Raw genomic sequence first — 19,694 nt, 5'->3', positions numbered from 1 at the left:
TTACATAATGAGTGTTAAACAGATGGTTCACAGCAGCCAGTTTAGGACTGAGTTCATTTGGATTTAGTAGATCTTACATGTGTTGAAATATTCAATCACTTAAATACAATTATTTTGGACTCATGTTTGACCATTTATTGATTAAGTAGGAGAAAAGGATGGACTTTCAGTAAATAAATTAAATGTGGGTCTTTCTCATGCTTGTTTCTTGTGTGAGGAAAATTTGTGCAAGAGACTACTATTATATGTATGTTACTATTATAGTGCTTACTTACTTATTGAGTTCAACAGATCCTGGTAAAAGCGGTCCCACTTTATATTAAGTGGCCTTAACTACTATGTACTTACATCAAAAAATAAGTACAATGTACTTATTGGGTTCATATTGAATTGCAAAACACTTTTGCTGCTTTTGAGGTGGGATACAGGTAAGGTTAGAGACAGGTTTGCTGGTATGGGTAGGTTTAAGGGTAGGGGTAAGGTGTAAGGGATGGGTCAACAGTGTAATTATAAATGTAATTACAGAAATTAATTATAGATGTAATTACATGCAGGTGTTTTTAAAATATAAGTACAATGTAAAAACATGTGTGTACACAATAAGTGCATTGTATCAAATTATTAATTTAAATGTAAGTACATAGTAGTTAAGGCCACTTAATATAAAGTGGGACCGTAAAAGCTTGTTTCCACCTTGTTTTCTTGCCATTGTGAGTTTATCTCTCACAATTCTGAGGAAAAAATGTTAACTCGCAATTCAAACTCAAGTTCATAAATCAAAATTTGCATATTTTTTCCTCTGTATTATGAGATATAAACTCGGTATTGTGAGAAAAATATCAGAAATGATATTTAAAATTAAAGATAATTGTGACTTTTTATCTTATAAAATTCAAAAGTTTTTACTCACAATTCTGAGAAAATAATTCCGAATTGTAAATTATAACCTCGGAATTGTGAGAAATAAAGTCAGAATTGCAAGATATAAATGCAACAGTCTAATCAATGCAGCGTCTTCATGGCGTTCTGTGTGAGCTGGTCTCTGGAGAACGGTTTGACTTCCTCTTCATCACACTCCTCCTCACTCTCAGGAGAGAGACTGAGAAAAAAGAAGCAAAGGCATGGTGAGAGGTGATTCGTTTCGTTTTTACCGCAGTGGTATGAAGGTGAAGCAGTTTAGACAGTAATGGAGCAGGTGGGAGTCACGGAAATATACTCTGTCATTCTTTACTCTGCAAAAAACTAGATTAGATACTGTATGAAGAAGCACAAACACACAAAAACACCTAATCAGTGTTGGACAAGGACAGGAAATATTTTTTCTCAGTCTACCGATTCTTTTGGGCACTATGTATAATTGGCTTTAAAGGGTTAGTTCCCCAAAAATGAAATTTCTGTCATTTATTACTCATCTTCATGTCGTTCCACACCCGTAAGACCTTCGTTCATCTTCAGAACACAAATATTTTTGATGAAATCCAAAAGGTTTTTTTATCTCCCATAGAAAGCAACAAAATTCAGGTCCAGAGAAGATATCGTTAAAATAGTCAACGTGACCACAGTGGTTCTTTATTTATTCAATTTTTCCTCTTCCCTGTCAGTCTCCTACGTGCAGGCTCGAATTATGCTCATTATGTGAGCTGTTTCTATTCACTGTTTAGACTCATTCTGAACTGAACTGAATGAACTCTCACCCTGCGGCAGCTGGAAGTGTGAACACGCAGAAGATCAGAGACTCTGAGCTTGATCTGGCCAATCAAAGAGATGACATCTGAGGTCACAAGGTCATCTGTCCACTGAGAATACACCTTTAACCCGGAGTGATTCACTCCAGCCTGGACAGAGACTCTCTATACCTGCATCGGCAAGAACAGGAATAAAACAACAAATTAAAAACACAACCTCTCACACTGGTGTTTCATCAGTTATGGACACAAGTCTGTGCTCTCATTTATCCACTAACAATGTCCAACAGTGTGTCCACATGCCTCACGGAGAATATCACAATATGAACAAAACATTTCCAAACTACAAACTACTGTAGATGAAGAAATTGTTTGTCTGGTCATAGTCCAGTAAATACCTTTATGTATGAACACTGAGACTGGAGCCCAGAGAAGCCAAAGCATGAATGAATCCTAAAATAAACCCCAAGTTCTCACATTAGCAGAACCAGTCCTGCCGTCACAACCACCTGCTTCAGACTTATAACTAGCTGGTTAACTCACTGCCACTGCATGCTGGGACTTTCTCTGGGCCTAGATTGATTTCAGTCAATTTATCACTGTCCACAAAGCAGACAAAACTCTATGAAATATAAGCTATTTTTGGATATTGTTATTCTAATGGATGTGATTTATTGGTTATGATTCAACAACATCCATCCATCCACCCACCATCCATCCATCCATCCATCCATCCATCCACCCACCATCCATCCATCCATCCATCCATCCATCCATCCATCATCCACCCATCCATCCATCCATCCATCCATCCATCCATCCATCATCCACCCATCCATCCATCCAAAATCCACCATCCATCCATCCATCCATCATCCACCCATCCATCCATCCATCCATCCATCCAAAATCCACCATCCATCCATCCATCCAACATCCACCATCCATCCATCCATCCATCCATCCATCCATCCATCCATCCATCCATCCATCCATCCATCCAACATCCACCATCCATCCAAAATCCACCATCCATCCATCCATCCATCCATCCATCCATCCATCCATCCATCCAACATCCACCATCCATCCAAAATCCACCATCCATCCATCCATCCATCCATCATTCACCCATCCATCCATCCATCCAAAATCCACCATCCATCCATCCATTCATCCATCCACCCACCATCCATCCATCCATCCATCCATCCATCCATCCATCCATCCAACATCCACCCACCCACCATCCACCCATCCATCCATCCATCCATAATCCACCATCCATCCATCCATCCATCCATCCATCCATCCATCCATCCACCCACTCAACACCCATCCACCCACCATCCATCCATCCATACACCCACCCACCCACCACCAATCCATCCATCCATCCATCCATCCAACACCAATCCATCCATCCAACATCCACCCATCCATCCATCCATCCATCCATCCATCCATCATCCATCCTCCACCCACCATCCATCCACCCACCATCCATCCATCCATCCAAAATCCACCATCCATCCATTCATCCATCCACCCACCATCCATCTATCCATCCATCCATCCATCCATCCAACATCCACCCACCATCCATCATCCACCCACTCATCCATCCATCCATCCATCCATCCAAAATCCACCATCCATCCATCCATCCATCCATCCAAAATCCACCATCCATCCATCCATCCATCCATCCATCCAAAATCCACCATCCATCCATCCAACATCCACCCACCCACCCACCATCCATCATCCATCCATCCATCCATCCATCCATCCATCCATCCATCCATCCATCCATCCATCCAAAATCCACCATCCATCCATCCATCCATCCATCCAAAATCCACCATCCATCCATCCATCCATCCATCCATCCATCCATCCATCCAACACCAATCCATCCATCCATCCATCCATCCAACATCCACCCACCCACCCACCATCCATCCATCCATCCATCCACCAACCCACCATCCATCCATCCACCCATCCATCTACCCACCATCCATCCATCCAAAATCCACCATCCATCCATCCATCCATCCATCCATCCATCCATCCATCCATCCAAAATCCACCATCCATCCATCCATCATCCATCCATCCATCCATCCAACACCAATCCATCCATCCATCCATCCATCCATCCATCCAACATTCACCCACCCACCCACCATCCATCCATCCATCCATCCACCCATCCACCCACCCACCAACCCACCATCCATCCATCCACCCATCCATCTACCCACCATCCATCCATCCACCCACCATCCATCCATCCACCCACCCACCCTCCATCCATCCATCCATCCATCCATCCATCCATCCATCCATCCATCCACCCATCCACCCACCCACCAACCCACCATCCATCCATCCACCCACCCACCAACCCACCATCCATCCATCCACCCATCCATCTACCCACCATCCATCCATCCACCCACCCACCCTCCATCCATCCATCCAACACCAATCCATCCATCCATCCATCCAACATCCACCCACCCACCCACCATCTATCCATCCATGCATCTATCCATCCATCCATCCATCCGCCCAACACCCATCCATCCATCCACCCACCCACCCTCCATCCATCCACCCACCCACCCTCCATCCATCCATCCATCCATCCATCCATCCAACTCCAATCCATCCATCCATCCAACTCCAATCCATCCATCCATCCATCGACCCATCCATCGACCCATCCACCTACCCACCCACCCATCCATCCATCCATCCATCCATCCATCCATCCATCCATCCATCCATCCATCCATCCATCCATCCATCCATCCATCCATCCATCCATCCATCCATCCATCCATCCATCCATCCATCAATCCATCCATCCATCCATCCATCCATCCATCCATCCATCCATCCAACACCAATCCATCCAACAACCCACCATCCATCCATCCATCCATCCATCCATCCATTTTTTCTCTACCTTTTAATGTTGAATTTATGTATATAGAAAATAAATTGAATGTTGTTTATCCTACTATTTATTCTGTTTTCAATAAAACTTAAAAGAAATCTTTCCCGGGAACATCTAGTAATGTTTTTGAAATAGAAATAATTGGATGGACAGATGCGGTCGAGTGCATCTCCGGTTCACGTCTTTACAGTATGGAAAGATCATCAGCTGCTTCATTAATCACAGTTTGTGAAGAAGACAGAAGACAAGATCAAGAGCAAGATCTTGACTGCATCCCTACGAATCCAATCACAAGTGCTCACAGGAGATGGTTTGAGACCGTTATCTGTCTCTAAACTGACCACTAATTGGATCACCTGAGATGGTCAATAACAGCAGGTGTAAACGGGGTCAGAGAGTCGCTGAGGGAAACATTCAAGTAGCTTCTCACAAAATAAACCAGCTAATGTTTATATATGATAACTGACGGTTACTAATATATAACCTGCCTATTAAGAAAGAGCATCATAGTCTTTGTTTACAAGCCCCGCCCACACTGAATACTCACTGGACCAAAATTCTGCACATCATGCACATTAAACATCACACATGAAATTGGCTGATATGGTGTTACAAAGACAAAACACTGCATCGACAGTTAGTGAACTGAATTGAATCAACACTGAATTTATCTGAATATTGTCTTCTGTAGAGTTGCTTTACAGAAGAATTTGAATTTGTCTTGTATTTGATGAAGTTTGCATCATTGATTCTGTTACTTTCCTGTAAATTAGTTGCTTTTAAACAATTTCTATTGTATAAAGCACTATACAAACTAAGGTGACTTGACTTGACATTGAGCTCAATGCTTCTCTTCAGATAAACATCTACCCGAATGCTTTTCCAGTCAGATGGAACATGACTTTTTAACCTGTTTGGAAGAGACACGTTGGAATATTTAATGGCCATGAGAAAGAACTTACATTGGCTTTTATCTAAAGGACAGTGCAATTTAACGCTTCAATACACGCATTACTGCATTGAGCATTCAGACTACAGAGGACAGACTCTGATGAAGCCTTCAGAGATTCACCACCTCTGCACCAGCATTAGAATCAAATACAGAGAAGGCAATCCCAGAATGCATAGTGATAAGCTCAGGGAAATAGTTTATTCAGCATGGCAAGAGATCTGTCTATCTAACCGTCCCTCTGTCTGTCTATCTATGTATCTATTGCTGTTTTCTATGTGAATATATAGTAAACTGTAATTTATTCCTGTGATCAAAGCTGTATTTTCAGCATCATTACTCCAGTCTTCAGAGTCACATGATCCTTCATGAATATTCTTAAAAACAGTTGTGCTGCTTCATATTTTTGTGGAAATTGTGATACATTTGATTTTTGCGGATTCTTTGATGAACAGAAAGTTCAAAAGAACAGCATTTATTTGAAATAGAATCTTTTGTTACATTATAAATGTTCCAGGCTTTTATTGAAAATAAGAACATGTTCTTAATAATTTGCCTGGTAAAATAAAGGTAAAATAAATAAAAATAAATAAATATCTTATTTAATTGAGCAGTAGTGTATTTTTGCTGCTTATTAGTTGACTGATTATTCCACTCTGTTGGAAGGAGGGATTCTGGGTGGATGCTTCCTTTCGCTCCTCATTTGCAGTGTTAATGACAAATACATACCTGCACACATCAGGCTGAGGACACGTTCCTTCTCTCTCATATCCGACTGGAGTTTTCCAGATTCCTGAACCGCCTGTTTCAGACTCAGATCCAGATCCTGGAGACAAGTCTGTGCAGATTGAGATTCTGCTACTTCTTCCTGCTCCAAACTTCACCTCAGCTGAGAGAGAGAGAGAGAGAGAGAGACAGACAGAGAGAGAGATACTTTAATGGCTTCACACACACACAAGATTCATCCATTATCAGGATCTGGTCTTGCTCCGAAGGAGTAGTGCTTCATGGCTAAAGCTCTCAGCCCGATATCGACCCGCTTGAGAATCTTATTGTGGTCAGACGCTCGACTCAGAGGACCGAGGAACACAATGCTGCCTCTGAGTTATAGAGGGATCGATACTGAAGCTCAATTATCGTATTAAACATTCAAACCCAGACTTTAATAGTTACGACTGAAACAAGGAGGCTGGAGGAGAATCAATCGCTCACTATCAATAACTACAGATGATAAATAACTGACCTGCTGCCAAAGGCTGATGTTGCATTACAAACAATGTAAACAAAAAACATTTCAGAGCATCTCTCGGGTCTTTGCCTGATTATTATTGTCATATTGGGACTGTTTACAGGGACTCTGGAGCTTCAATATGTGCCGAAAATATATCACTTAGCTAAATGAACTACCGTTCGAAAATTTGGTGTCAGTAAGATTTTTTCAAATGTTTTTGAAACAAGTCTCTTCTGCTTACCAAGGCTGCACTTTTTTAAAAATCATAAATACAATAAAAATGTTTAAATATTATTACAATTTAAACTGTTTTCTATGTGAATATATTGTAAATTGTAATTTATTCCTGTGATGGTAAAGCTGAATTTTCAGCATCACTACTCTTCAGTGTCACATGATCCTTCAGAAATCATTCTAATATGATGATTTGCTGCTCAAGAAAATTTGATTATTATCAATGTTGATAACAATTGTGCTGATTTTTGAGGAAACTGTCATACATTTGATTTTCAAGGATTCTTTGATGAATATAATGTTCAAAAGAACAGCATTTACTTGAAATAAAATCTTTTGTAACATTATAAATGAATGTACTGTCACTTTTGATTAATTTAATGCATTTTTGCAGAATAAAATAAAAATCTTTTTAATGGTAGTGTAAATCAAGTGCAATCGATGACATTTTTTTTGACTCATTATTTGATTGGTCTGCCAAAAATTAATACATATTTTTGCAAATAATTCGATAAATGACATGAAATATGCACAATTATTTTAAGATTGTGTTTCCCTCTAGACTCCACTCATGGAATTAAACATGCACATCATGGAATAATGTGAAACATTAAATGAGGTCATGAGACAACAATGTAGCAAATTATTACTTGAAATCTTTAGCAAGTCTGCTACTATATGCTCACTTACAGTACTTCAAATTCTTTCTTTACGGAATTTTGTGGAGTAAAGAACATTATGATACATAATATCTGATATTTTAACAGTTTAAGCACATATTACATGCAAGTAAACTTGCATTTAATTTTATTTTAAAGTAAACACATGATTAAACACATGATCTTAGTTGAAGGGTTCCATCAGGCACTTCATATATAGAACCTTTTCCATCATGGGATCTCTTTATGAATTTAGTTTTAACTACTTTATCACTAGAAAACATTGAAATAAACAATTAAACATGAAATATTAAGACATTTTTCCTTATATAGACCCTTTTGGGCATAAAGAGTTCTTTAAAAGGGAGTCAAGAACATTAGAGTTCTATACAGAACTCCAATGAACCATTTTTCCCTCTCATCATCACTCTCTCTGTACCTTCTCCACGTCTCAGCTCGTCTCCTCCAGCTTCCTGTTCTGCTCAAAACTGAAGAGACTGAAGTTCACATGCTCTCCTACAGGGAGAAAAGACACTTAGTAGACACAAACAACTAATGACTGAATGTTCCGGTACTTCAGGATGGGATTAATTTGAACTGGAAATATACTGAAGCCATTAGGAGACATTCACACTGATCATGAGTGTGTTTAACAGCTCGAGTGATGCTGATCCAAATCATCTTAATCACACGCTCTTCTCCATCAGGACCTGTTTATATATTTTGATGTCGGAGGATTATAAGGAATGCGAATCCTCAGATGGATCGAGGCTGCGTGTTCAATTTAATGAGGTACAGCGGAGGATTAAAGAAGACCTGTGTGTTTTTTGGATCTGTCTGCATGAATCAATGCATGTTCCAGTTATAATAAGAGTAACTGCTGCTCTTTTAGTGGCTAGAAAGAAAATCTGCGTATGAATTACACTGGACCAAAAGATCTGATGTGTGTGTGAGTGTGTGTGTGTGTGTTTGTATTGTACCAACTTATCCGTATTTTGGTAACAAATTATTACCCAGAAGTGAGCTAAATCTGCTTTAGTGATATCATCATTTGTAAAACCAAAAGTAAATTAAATGAACGCATGTAATAATTTAATACTGTAACGATTAAACTTTTTTTTGTCCTTGTCCTTGTTTGTAAAAACATTGTAAAAAATAAAGCAAATTTAGTTTTAATTGCAAAAATGTAGAACACACTGCAATAAAGGCACAATATGTAAGATTTCGGGATTAAAATATCCACTAGAACAATGTTATATATTTTGTTTGTAACATTATAAATGAATTTACTATCACTTTTGATTAATTTAATGCATTTTTGCAGAATAAAATAAAAACCTTTTTAATGGTAGTGTAAATCAAGTGCAATCGATGAAATTCTGCCAAAAATGAATACATATTTTTGCAAATAATTCGATAAATGACATGAAATATGCACAATTATTTTAAGATTGTTTTTCCCTCTAGACTCCACGCATGGAATTAAACAAGCACATAATGGAATAATGTGAAACTTTTAATGAGGAACATGATTTCCCATCCCGATTCTTTTCCACCGGCTGTGAGGTGAAAAGGACAACTCCCAAGATTCTGCACTCAATCTTGGCATCATCAAGCTACGCCTTTGTTTTGAATAGGCGACCTCTAGAGGCGAAACTTTACATATTGTGCCTTAAACTGACACTTTCAGGACTTTTTCAGCTGAAGAACAAAATCCATCCTGCTTTAAAGAGCTCGAGCATTTAAAGTGGCAGACGATAAAACTGCGGTGCGTGCTTAAAACAAACATAGCGATATGGTGCATTGGTGTGGATGCTTATAGTTATCTTTATAGTTATAATTCTTGGTGTGAACGGGCCTTTAGGGTTATGTTACAGAATTAACTAGCTGTATAGAAACATCAGACGTCTCTAAATGTCCTTGTTTAGATAGATACTGTAAGTAAACCTCTGTGTTTACCACCCTCAGTCAGAAAAATGGATGATAAATGCTTTTTTACTGAGCTCAAACAGCGCTCTTACTCTCCATGAAGGTCTGATAGAGGAGCCGGCCGCTGATCTTCTCCTCCTCCTGCTCTTCCAGGGCTCTCGGCTCCCGACGCTCCTGCTCTTCCCTCCTCGGTCCCATCAGAAGAGAGGAGCGTCTCCTCCTGCACCTCCAGACCTCCAGCAAACCCCACAGACGCCTCACCAAACATCGGAGTACAGCGTCGCCTGCAGACTACAGACGACAAACAGATTCATTAGGGCTTTTCTGATGTTGGGAATGAGACTAAAGAGTTGTGAGACATTTATTTCTAACAGCTTCAAAGAAATAAAGTTTTGACTTCAGTTTAGGCTATAAAGCAGTTCTACAGAAGACAAGAGTGTCATTATTCAGCTCAATTTAGTATTGATTCAGTTCAGTTCAATGTTGATTCAGTTTAGTTCAATAACAACGCAAAGTTGCATCACCGCAAAGTTTATTTATTATGTAACTAATTTAATTCAGTTGAAAAGCACCTCTAAAGAAGACAATATTGTCATTATTCAGATCAATTCAGTTCAATGTTGATTCCACTTTAGACATTCTTCTAACTATAAGTAACTTTGCATGTCCATGTGAAGCAACTCATTAGAGTATTAGTAAACGGTTAGGTCAGGGTTGGTAGAATAAGTTGACATGTATTTGCAAAGTTACTTCTAGTTAGTAGAATGTCTAGAGTGGAGTATCCAAATAAAGTGTTACCTAGTTAAATAAGAGTATCAATGCTGCAAAGTTTATCAATTATGAAACCAATTTGATTTAGCTAAAGCAGCTCTACAGAAGACAATGGTGTTATTATTCAGTTCAGTGAGCTACAATAATTCACATTCACAGCAAACACTTGCGTAAAATTCCCTGTCCGGCCCGCAGCACTCATGGAGGAGTTTCAGATGCTGAACAGAAAAGCTGAATTAAAAAAAAAGAAGAAACTCATGCGTCCCAGCGAGAGTCTCTGGAGATGCTGCTCAGGTGCAATTACCTGCCGCACGGCCGGCGCGGCGTCCTCAATGTGTCAAAACTGATCTATCATCAGCTCACGGCCACTCCGACCTGAATGACACCCAACAGATCACCTTCAAAGTTTCTCCACACAGAAATCCAGCACTGACGCCATTACAGACCATGTGCTGAACTGAGATGGACAGCTGTAAATCTGCTCTTTAACTCTCTGTGATCTGGTCAAAAGATGAACCATATCATATTTGACACATAAAGGCCGCTAAATGATCTGATAAACGAGTCACACAATCTCCTACAGTCCTTCTGTTGTCTGACTGATAGTTTAGGCTGTTTTATCAAGTTAAAGTATAATTGTACAGACGTCCTCCTTCAGCTCGTGTCTTTCTGCTGTGAAATCTGCACTGATTTTTATCAAGTAAACATCAGAATAACTGATATTGTTAGTAATATTTCAAGATGAACACTTACTGGACTGAAGCAGCTTATTTGAATAAAAATCATGAGTATCAAATATGATCCTCAGGCTTTTGAGGAAGGTTTATTTGTTCATCTCTCAATCACCATTATATTGCATTATATGTTTTAAAACTACAGAGCTTTGATCATAAAACTAAGCATTTAAATATCATCTTACTAAAACATTATTGCCAGATATTTGATATTTTATTGATGCATTTTATGTTAGTATCTACCATACTGTTATAAGATCTCACTGATTTACATTACAAGCATGAGAATTTCATCACATAAATATCAGCATCTGCACTAAATTGCATATTTTTGCTCAGTTTGAGCCTCTGAATAAAAATGAGATGTTTTCCCCTCCATTTTCTCACAATGTGAGCCATAAAAGCCTTATTTATCACATATGATACAAAACATAAAACACATATGCAATTTTTTTTTAGATCAAAACATTCAATTTTTTCAGACCATCAGGCTTTACAGGGTTCAGGATTATAGTTGAACCTAAGCAGTGAATGTCCTCTAGGACTCCTGGAGGAAACACAGATCCAGTCTTAAAATACTGGCACCTTTGCATTCTTTTAAATAATGCAACATTTCTTCCAGAACACTGCTGAAGTTGCAGCAGAACATCGATCCACACATGGGTCATTCTCCAGCTGCAGTGAGCCGTCACTTACTTTTAGAAAGTAAAGTCCATTTGCAATGCACACAATCCTCTAGAAAACCATCTGTGTTTCAGAACACCTGTAACTTACAGTACTATAAATGATCTTATAATTAACATTTCAATGTCATTTCTCTAAGTCTCTTAGAGCATGAAAATATGCATGTCAATAATCTACGTAATACTAAATCAGTAGATCCAATTAAAAAGCTGGGCAAGCAGCTAAAAAGATAGAAATTATTAAATATATCGGTAACACTTTACATAAAGGTCCATTAGGTAGTTTCAGTGACTAACATTAACTAATGAGCAATTTATTTGTTACAGTATTTATTAATCTTTTTTAACTGTTCACCATTGGTTTCATGTCAGCTCAGGTCCATCAAATAATATTAACATATTCAGCATTTTATTTTAATAATGTATTAGTAAATGTTGAAATTAACATTAACTAAGACAAATAAATGCTTTAGAAGTATTGTTTATTGTTAGTTCATGTAAACTAATGTTATCAAAATGTAACAATAACAATACGGGCAGGATCAAGGCTGATATTTTTGTAATATTGCTGCCAAACCGAAAAACAACACAAAAACATATGGAATTCTTGGAGAATTAATGGTTTAAATTGATGCATGATTTCATTAATTAAAATGACGAAACATTTTTTTTCTTAAATGTTGATCACTGGTGAAATTTGAGGAGGTTGAGAAACTCAAAGAAAAGCACTAAAGATGTTTTCATTTCAACTGCGTCCTTGGGGAAATGCTGCAATATATGAAAAAATATAAGGGTTATGATATTTATGGCCATGACTGTTTTTTTTTCTCTATTATATCAGATCTCATATTTTAGTACCGTGACAGACAGTGTTTTCGGGTAATCTTCTTTCGTTGGTTGTATAAATAAAAATATTTTATAAACACATTCTATATGCAGGTCTTAGTTGTCAATAATAAAAGCTGAATGTGCAACTCCATGAGCAACACACAGCATTCAGGTCTAGATCAGAGAGTTATTAAGTTACATTATTACTTTTTAAAAAAAAACTCATACTGTACTGTTATATGTATTATTTATTTACAAATTTATTTACTAATTTATTTTATTTATTTAAACATTTGTTTTATTTTAATGTCATTTAATGTAATTTTTATGTATGTACTTACTTTAATGATGTTTTAGTTTTAGTTTTTTTTAGTTTTAATTTAACCAGAATGTTAATGTTTTTACTTTATTCAAACATCTATATTTCTTTATTTTGATGTATATTTGATTTATTTAATCATTAGTTGAATTATTTTAAAAAATGAATTATTTACTTTAATAATATTTTAAGTATTTTAATTGTAAGTATTTTTATTTAAGTGATTTTAAATCTAATTTTTATTTGTTTACTTTATTCAAATGTGCATTTATTTATTTGAATATATTTTAAAAAATACTCAGTTTAATTATTTGAATATAATTTTTATTTATTTAATAATTTGATTATTTGAATCTAATTTTTATATATATTATTTTATTCAGATTTTTATTTAATTGTTTATTTTAATATTTTTTTTATTTATGCAATTATTAGTTGACTTATTTTAACCTAATGTTTAAGTATTTACTTTAATCAAAAAATTATTTATTTTTTATTTTAATCTAAATTCTTAAATAAATTTCTTTAATCATTTGTTTATTATTTTTATGGATTTAATTTAAAATAAATAAATAGAATTTTGAATAATCTCATTAGCTTACTTAAAATGTTTTGCATTTACATTATTCAAATTTTATTTAATTATTTTATTGTCATTTTATTTAATTATTTTATTTCATAATTTATTTTTTATTTTCATAATTTATTTATTTAAAAAAAATTATAGTAAAGTATAATAAAGTGTTTTTAAATGCGTTATTTTCCTCTAAACTTTACCATGGACCCTTAGCACACTTTTTGCAGCCCCAGTTTGAAAAACCCTGGTCTTGATAGCAAACATCTTTCCCACAGTGGAGCGAAACTGATATCCAGCACAAACACTGGACATACACTGAGCCGAAATATAAATCACATGCATTAGAAATGCACAACAACAATGATGCAACTGCCTGCCAACACAGACGCTGATGCTGCATCTGCATCATGTTCACACGCCGTTTCCAGTGACTGTCACATCAGATTTACTGACAGCCGTCAGTCACCGTCCATCTTTAATTGTTCATAAAACAGCACAATCGCCCTCCCAGGAGAACGAGCCGAAACAGGAGTCACTATGTGTGGCTCTGCTGTCCTGTTTTCCCAATTATCTTTCAGCTTGAGTTTCTGGCAGATGGAGGAGAGACGATGCATATTTCCCTGTGGTTTTGCGGGGGGGATCCGTGTGATGATGTTCACACACGTTATAGGAAGCTCTAATAGTCAGAGAAGTTGTATGTTTATGTATCTGTCTGTGACGGAATAAATCTTGTCAGATGGATCGGGTATTCATGAAAGCCTGAAAGTGTGCCGGTGCATTTCGGATGCACACAAACACTGCAGGACAATGTGCTCGGAATGAATACTACGAAACACAAACCTACTGAAATACACAACTAAAGTTGGAGAGTTTCTGACATAATGGAAACCAAACTCAAGATCATGTGGATTTCGTCCCATGATTCCCATCATACCTGATTCCCATAAGGCCTTTGGGAGCTCGCTGACTCCAGCGGGTGGAGATGTTTAGCTCTTCACCATCTGCTGTGCCGTTCGTCTCTGTCTGTTGTGTTTCTCAATGATGTCAGTGATCTTTTCCACTGCAGCTTCACATTCATTCAGTCTCATCTGACGAGAAGCATGCACTGCTCTCTCACGGGCCTCTGCGGTTCATCACACACACATTCATACGGTATCTCACAGAAGTGTGTACACCCCTCACATTTTTGTAAATATTTTATTATATCTTTCCATGTGACAACACTGAAGAAATGACACTTTGCTTCAATGTAAAGTAGTGAGTGTACAGCTTGTGTAACAGTGTACATTTGCTGTCCCCTCAAAATAACTCGACACACAGCCATTAATGTCTAAACCGCTGGCCACAAAAATGAGTACACCCCTAAGTAATACTGTATTTATATTTTTTATCTATCTATCTATCTATCTATCTATCTATATATATATATATATATATATATATATATATATAATTTTTTTTTTTCTTGAGAAGCAAATCATCATCTTAGAATGATTTCTGAAGGATCATGTGACACTGAAGACTGGAGTAATGATGCTGAAAATTCAGCTTTGATCACAGGAATAAATTACAGTTTAGCTATTTTAAATTGTAATAATATTTCAAAGTTCCCTTTCGAGGGAACTCGCGCTGCGTCGCCATGGCAACGCTTTGGCGGATCTCCAAAGCATTGCCATGGCAACGCAGCGTCTCGTTCCCCTCTCAGGGAACCATGGTTACATGCGTAACCTGAGACGTTCCCTGAGAGGGAACTCGCGCCATGGCAACGCTTTGGGGATCCGCCAAAGCATTGCCATGGTGATGCAGCGTCTCGTTCCCCTCTCAGGGAACCATGGTTACATGCGTAACCTGAGACGTTTTTCTGTATTTTTGATCAAATAAATGCAGACTTCTTTTAAAAACATTTTAAAAATCTTAACAAATCTTAAATTCTTTAAAAATGATTCCACACTTTTGACCAGTAGTGTATATATAAAAAACCAACAAGAAACATTATTATCCATAAATCTGAACTTGCACCGGTTAAAGTTTGTAGTTTTGAGTTCATGTATATGATCATGCACTCTTAAAAGATGATGTAATATACTTTTAGCAGATTTACACAATTTACTCAAATTGTAATTAATTTTCTTCTGGGACAGATACTGATAACTAATCTTGCATATTTTTATCCGATCAAATGCTCTCTCAAATGAAAATGTGCCTTCATTTACATTGTAAATACCATTAAGGAGGTCTATGATTCATCTGTTTCTGTCACATCCATTCTGTCACTTTTTTCATCTGCTATATTTACATTAATTTTCATCATCCACAATATTTACATATTTACGACAATCAGTGGGGAAAATAGTGGCAGTACACATGAATCACACCAGTATATGCAGGATTAAATACTGTATATCTAAATGTGTGTGTGTGAGAGTGTGTGTGTGAGAGAGAGTGTATGTATATCTAAATGTGTGAGAGTGTTCTTGTATACATGAGGACACAAATGTATACAATAACATGGGTATTACAATGTAAACATGGTTTAGGAAGACACTTTCTGTGTCCTCGTAAACCAAATGGCTTAAAAACATACCAAACTGTGTTTATTTGAAATTCAAAACATGCAGAATGTTTTCTGTGATGGGTAGGTTTAGGGTTAGGGGTAGTGTAAGGGGAGAGAATGTACAGTTTGTACAGTATAAAAACCATTACGCCTATGGAGAGTCGCCTTAAACCACATATACAGGTATGTGTAAGTGTACCTCTCTCCTCTCAACACTGACATCTGTCTGACTTCATTTTCTCGTGTAGGAAACACTGGAGTGTGTCTGCGTGACCCAGTTCTCTCAGTAACTCCTGCAGCTCTGCAGCGTGGCATCCGTCCTCTTCCACTCTGACCGCACCAAACTGAGCCTCTTCCCTGAGAGACAGAGAGGAAGAACGCAAGGAAAGCATATGAAAATATTAGGAAAATATTAATGTTCTGGGTTCTGTAACGAATGTAGCGGTTCGTACAGTTATTAATTAATTTATGGATGAAATATGAATATAATAATTCATAAGGTTATGAATAAATTATGATTCATATATCAACCCAACGGGGAATTAAACATATATTGTGAATCAATTACAACGAATTATAATCAATTACATATATGATTAGTTCTGGTTTAATAATTATCTAGAGAAACTGTTCGTTTGTCCAGCAAACTAAGTCCCTCACAGAATATTATAAACAGAGTTATTTTCTGGCCATGAAAATAACTAAAGCATAAAGCGATCGAAAAACGTTAAAGTGACTTGGTTTTCAGCTGAAAGAACAAACAGAACAATCGAGCATGAATAACGTTTTACTATATGCAAACTACGAATACAGAGGTTATACATCTAAATATACAAGAAAATACACACCTATGTACAAGAATAGAAGTAGAGAAGGAAAGAGAGAAGGCAAGTAGCAAACTCACAACCAGTCCTAAGCCAGCACGGAAATCAGTTTCATCATCTAAGATTGAGAAACGGCAGTATACTTGCATTGGTTGCGTGTGTCGAATTTCAGGTTAGCGCTGGTGCAGTTCGTTGGCTTCCTCCGTTCAGCGGGAAGGTTTGAACTGAGGACGAGAGTGAGTTTCGCTGGAAGATGGCGATCCCGAAGCTGAGCGCGGTGGCAGCGCGTGGTCACCGGAGAGGTCCGGGAAAAACGTGCACGAGATGCTCGTGAGACAATCGGGAGAGAGCACACAAGAAATTGTGCGTCTTTGCTTTTATGACAGATAAGCCGACACACCTCCTTGAGGTGGGGTAGCCAATAACATGGGTGCAAAGTTGGCGGGAAAGCTTTCCCTTTGTTTTTGTCTTGCAAACTCATTTGCATGATTTACAAGGTTGGATTAGTGTTCATTTTCCTTCGAAGTACTATTAAAAATAGTACAATGCATTTGTCAGCAGTGTGACATACATTATGGAATAAATCAGATGAACAGCTTTCAAAAGAATCTAGACTTGACATATAAACGAAACATGTAGAAGAAGTTATGGTTTACAGACAAAATTACATTAATAGGAATGAAACTAGAATGGCTACAGTCATTTAAACTCTAAAATCTAAACACTAGGAAGCATATATGCACTTAAAATATAGCGGGTACACTTTGGCACAGTCATATCTTGAGAATAACTGTACATACCATCTCTAGGCATGTTTGTATATGTGTGTGTGTCTGTGTGTGTGTGTGGGGTGTGTGTGTGGAATTTGTCTGGTCAGTCTCTGGCGCTGAGTTTCTTGCCCACAACCGGGGGTTGATCCTTTGATGTTCCAAAAGCTAGGAAATTGGGTCCACTGTCTTACCTCGCCCAGGCCACAAAGATGTCAAATGGGCTCATCTTTGCAGACTGGTCGGAGCCGACTTAGTGATTAACGAACACAGTTCATCAGGTTAAAAGCATTCTGAAAACTCCAAAGTTTATTGATTGTCCTGATACATGTGCATATGCTACAGACCCCCCTTCGGCCAACAAAGTCCCTGTGCGGACTTCGTTGGACGGTAACCAAGTTCGATGGCACATGGATCCGGATGGTCACGCAGCAGGTGGTTCCTACTCGTCCTTGAGGAGGGGCAGATAGGCACCTGTCCATGGACTCTTGCATCCCTTTGATCCCTTGGGATAGGATGAAGGCCAGACCCAGGGCGAGTGCATACTTGATTGCCATGGAGAAGCAACGGACTGTGTTGGCAGCGGTCCAAGCGTGGGCTCTAGGTGAGCTGGTCAGGACAGGCAGTCGTGAAAGTGCTTGGCGGGCTGCATCGATGGGAGTACTGTCACTTAGCTGGGACCCCCCTTTGTCAATCCTCAGTTCCAGTCCTGGATCTAAGGTGTGATGGTGATTCCTGGAGGAGGATGGGATTTCCAGTTCTGACTGGTCCTCTTTGCTTGAGAGACAGTACACTGCCAGATGGCTGCGGTGAAGGATGGAACCCAGGGGTACCTGGATCCACTTACTTGGATTGGGCAGGCTGACACGAGTGGCGGTGTTGTGCTGATGGTAGGTTAGGGTGGCAGCATGAGTGGGGGTGTGGACGAGCAGTGTCCCGATGACTTGGGTGCGAAGCTTGGCCTTGGCAGGGCAGCGTGTGTTGCTGGTCATGGGCTGCAACCGGCCCCTTCCTTCAGTGTGGTTTCTGAGGAAGAGCTGGTTAGGGGAGAAGTACGGAAAGTCTTTGGTGAAACTACGCCTGCAAAAGTGGGGAGCCAGGCACAGCCGTGGGTTGCTGTTGTGGTAGGCTACCACATCTGAGGTGTGTTTCTCGGCAGGGGTGTTACATTGCCACCACCTGACATTGACCATGTCTTTGGGTCTGCCAGTAGCAAAGTCCAGCACAGTTTGTGTGGGATACTGAGGAATCCTATTCATAGCCACTCTGTCCATAGAGAAGCTAACTTCTCGCAGCAGGTCTGTCAACAAAGCTATAACCAGCTGATTCTGGGCAAAGTCATTCTGGAGGACTGTAAACAGTTGCTTCCTTGAGTTAGCCGTTTGGATCAGCAGGAAACTGTGAGTATAGAGAACCACCACAATACCTTTCCGGGATTTGCAGGTGGTTTGCAGGGTTTGGCTCTGTGTTGCGAGTTGTTCTCTCAGCTGTAGGCGGAGCTTGTTGCGATGCTGATGGGTGGAGTAGGCTGTGATGAGACTCGAGTCTCCTGGTTGGTACAGGTGCAGTGGCACCTGCCGTGCCATCAGTAGTTCCGTGGGGAACACCTGAGTTGACTCCTGTATGGTGTCTGTGATGGCCATGAGCATCAGAGGAGGTTTTACAGTCCAGTCTTTCTGGTCGACTGACCGTGGAAACGTGACTCCTCTGCGTTGCAGTGGAGCTCTGTGCTTTGGGTTTACAGTTTGGACTTGACAGCAAACCTGACATTCTCTGACATACTCTGCCACATCTTCCTGCATGCTGGGCCAGTACGCCACTTGTTTCAAAGTCTCATAAATAGTTCTGGTGCCCTGGTGTTTGGCACATGGTGTGTCGTGGGTGTATATCCGTTCACCCCCCTTTTGGCCCTGTGGCAGTACAAGCTTTGGGGCTGTGAGGACATCAGGGACATACATTAGAAAGTTTACTCCCACACG

General features: G+C 38.8%; 1 long non-coding RNA gene across 1 annotated transcript; it reads right to left on the bottom strand.

Annotated features, from left to right (window-relative positions):
• Positions 1-709: 709 nt before the first annotated feature.
• On the bottom strand, positions 710-16,542 carry LOC125277614. The gene is made up of 7 exons (XR_007186943.1): positions 16,324-16,542; positions 14,505-14,693; positions 9,751-9,949; positions 8,169-8,245; positions 6,335-6,494; positions 1,695-1,856; positions 710-1,099 (listed from the first exon to the last, which is right to left on the bottom strand). It is a non-coding gene; the product is annotated as an uncharacterized LOC125277614 (long non-coding RNA).
• Between the last annotated feature and the right edge of the window lie 3,152 nt (positions 16,543-19,694).

The sequence above is a fragment of the Megalobrama amblycephala genome, linkage group LG10 (genome assembly GCF_018812025.1).
Source record: "Megalobrama amblycephala isolate DHTTF-2021 linkage group LG10, ASM1881202v1, whole genome shotgun sequence".
NCBI classification, from domain to species: domain Eukaryota; kingdom Metazoa; phylum Chordata; class Actinopteri; order Cypriniformes; family Xenocyprididae; genus Megalobrama; species Megalobrama amblycephala.
This window is presented reverse-complemented; position numbering and strand designations above follow the sequence as displayed.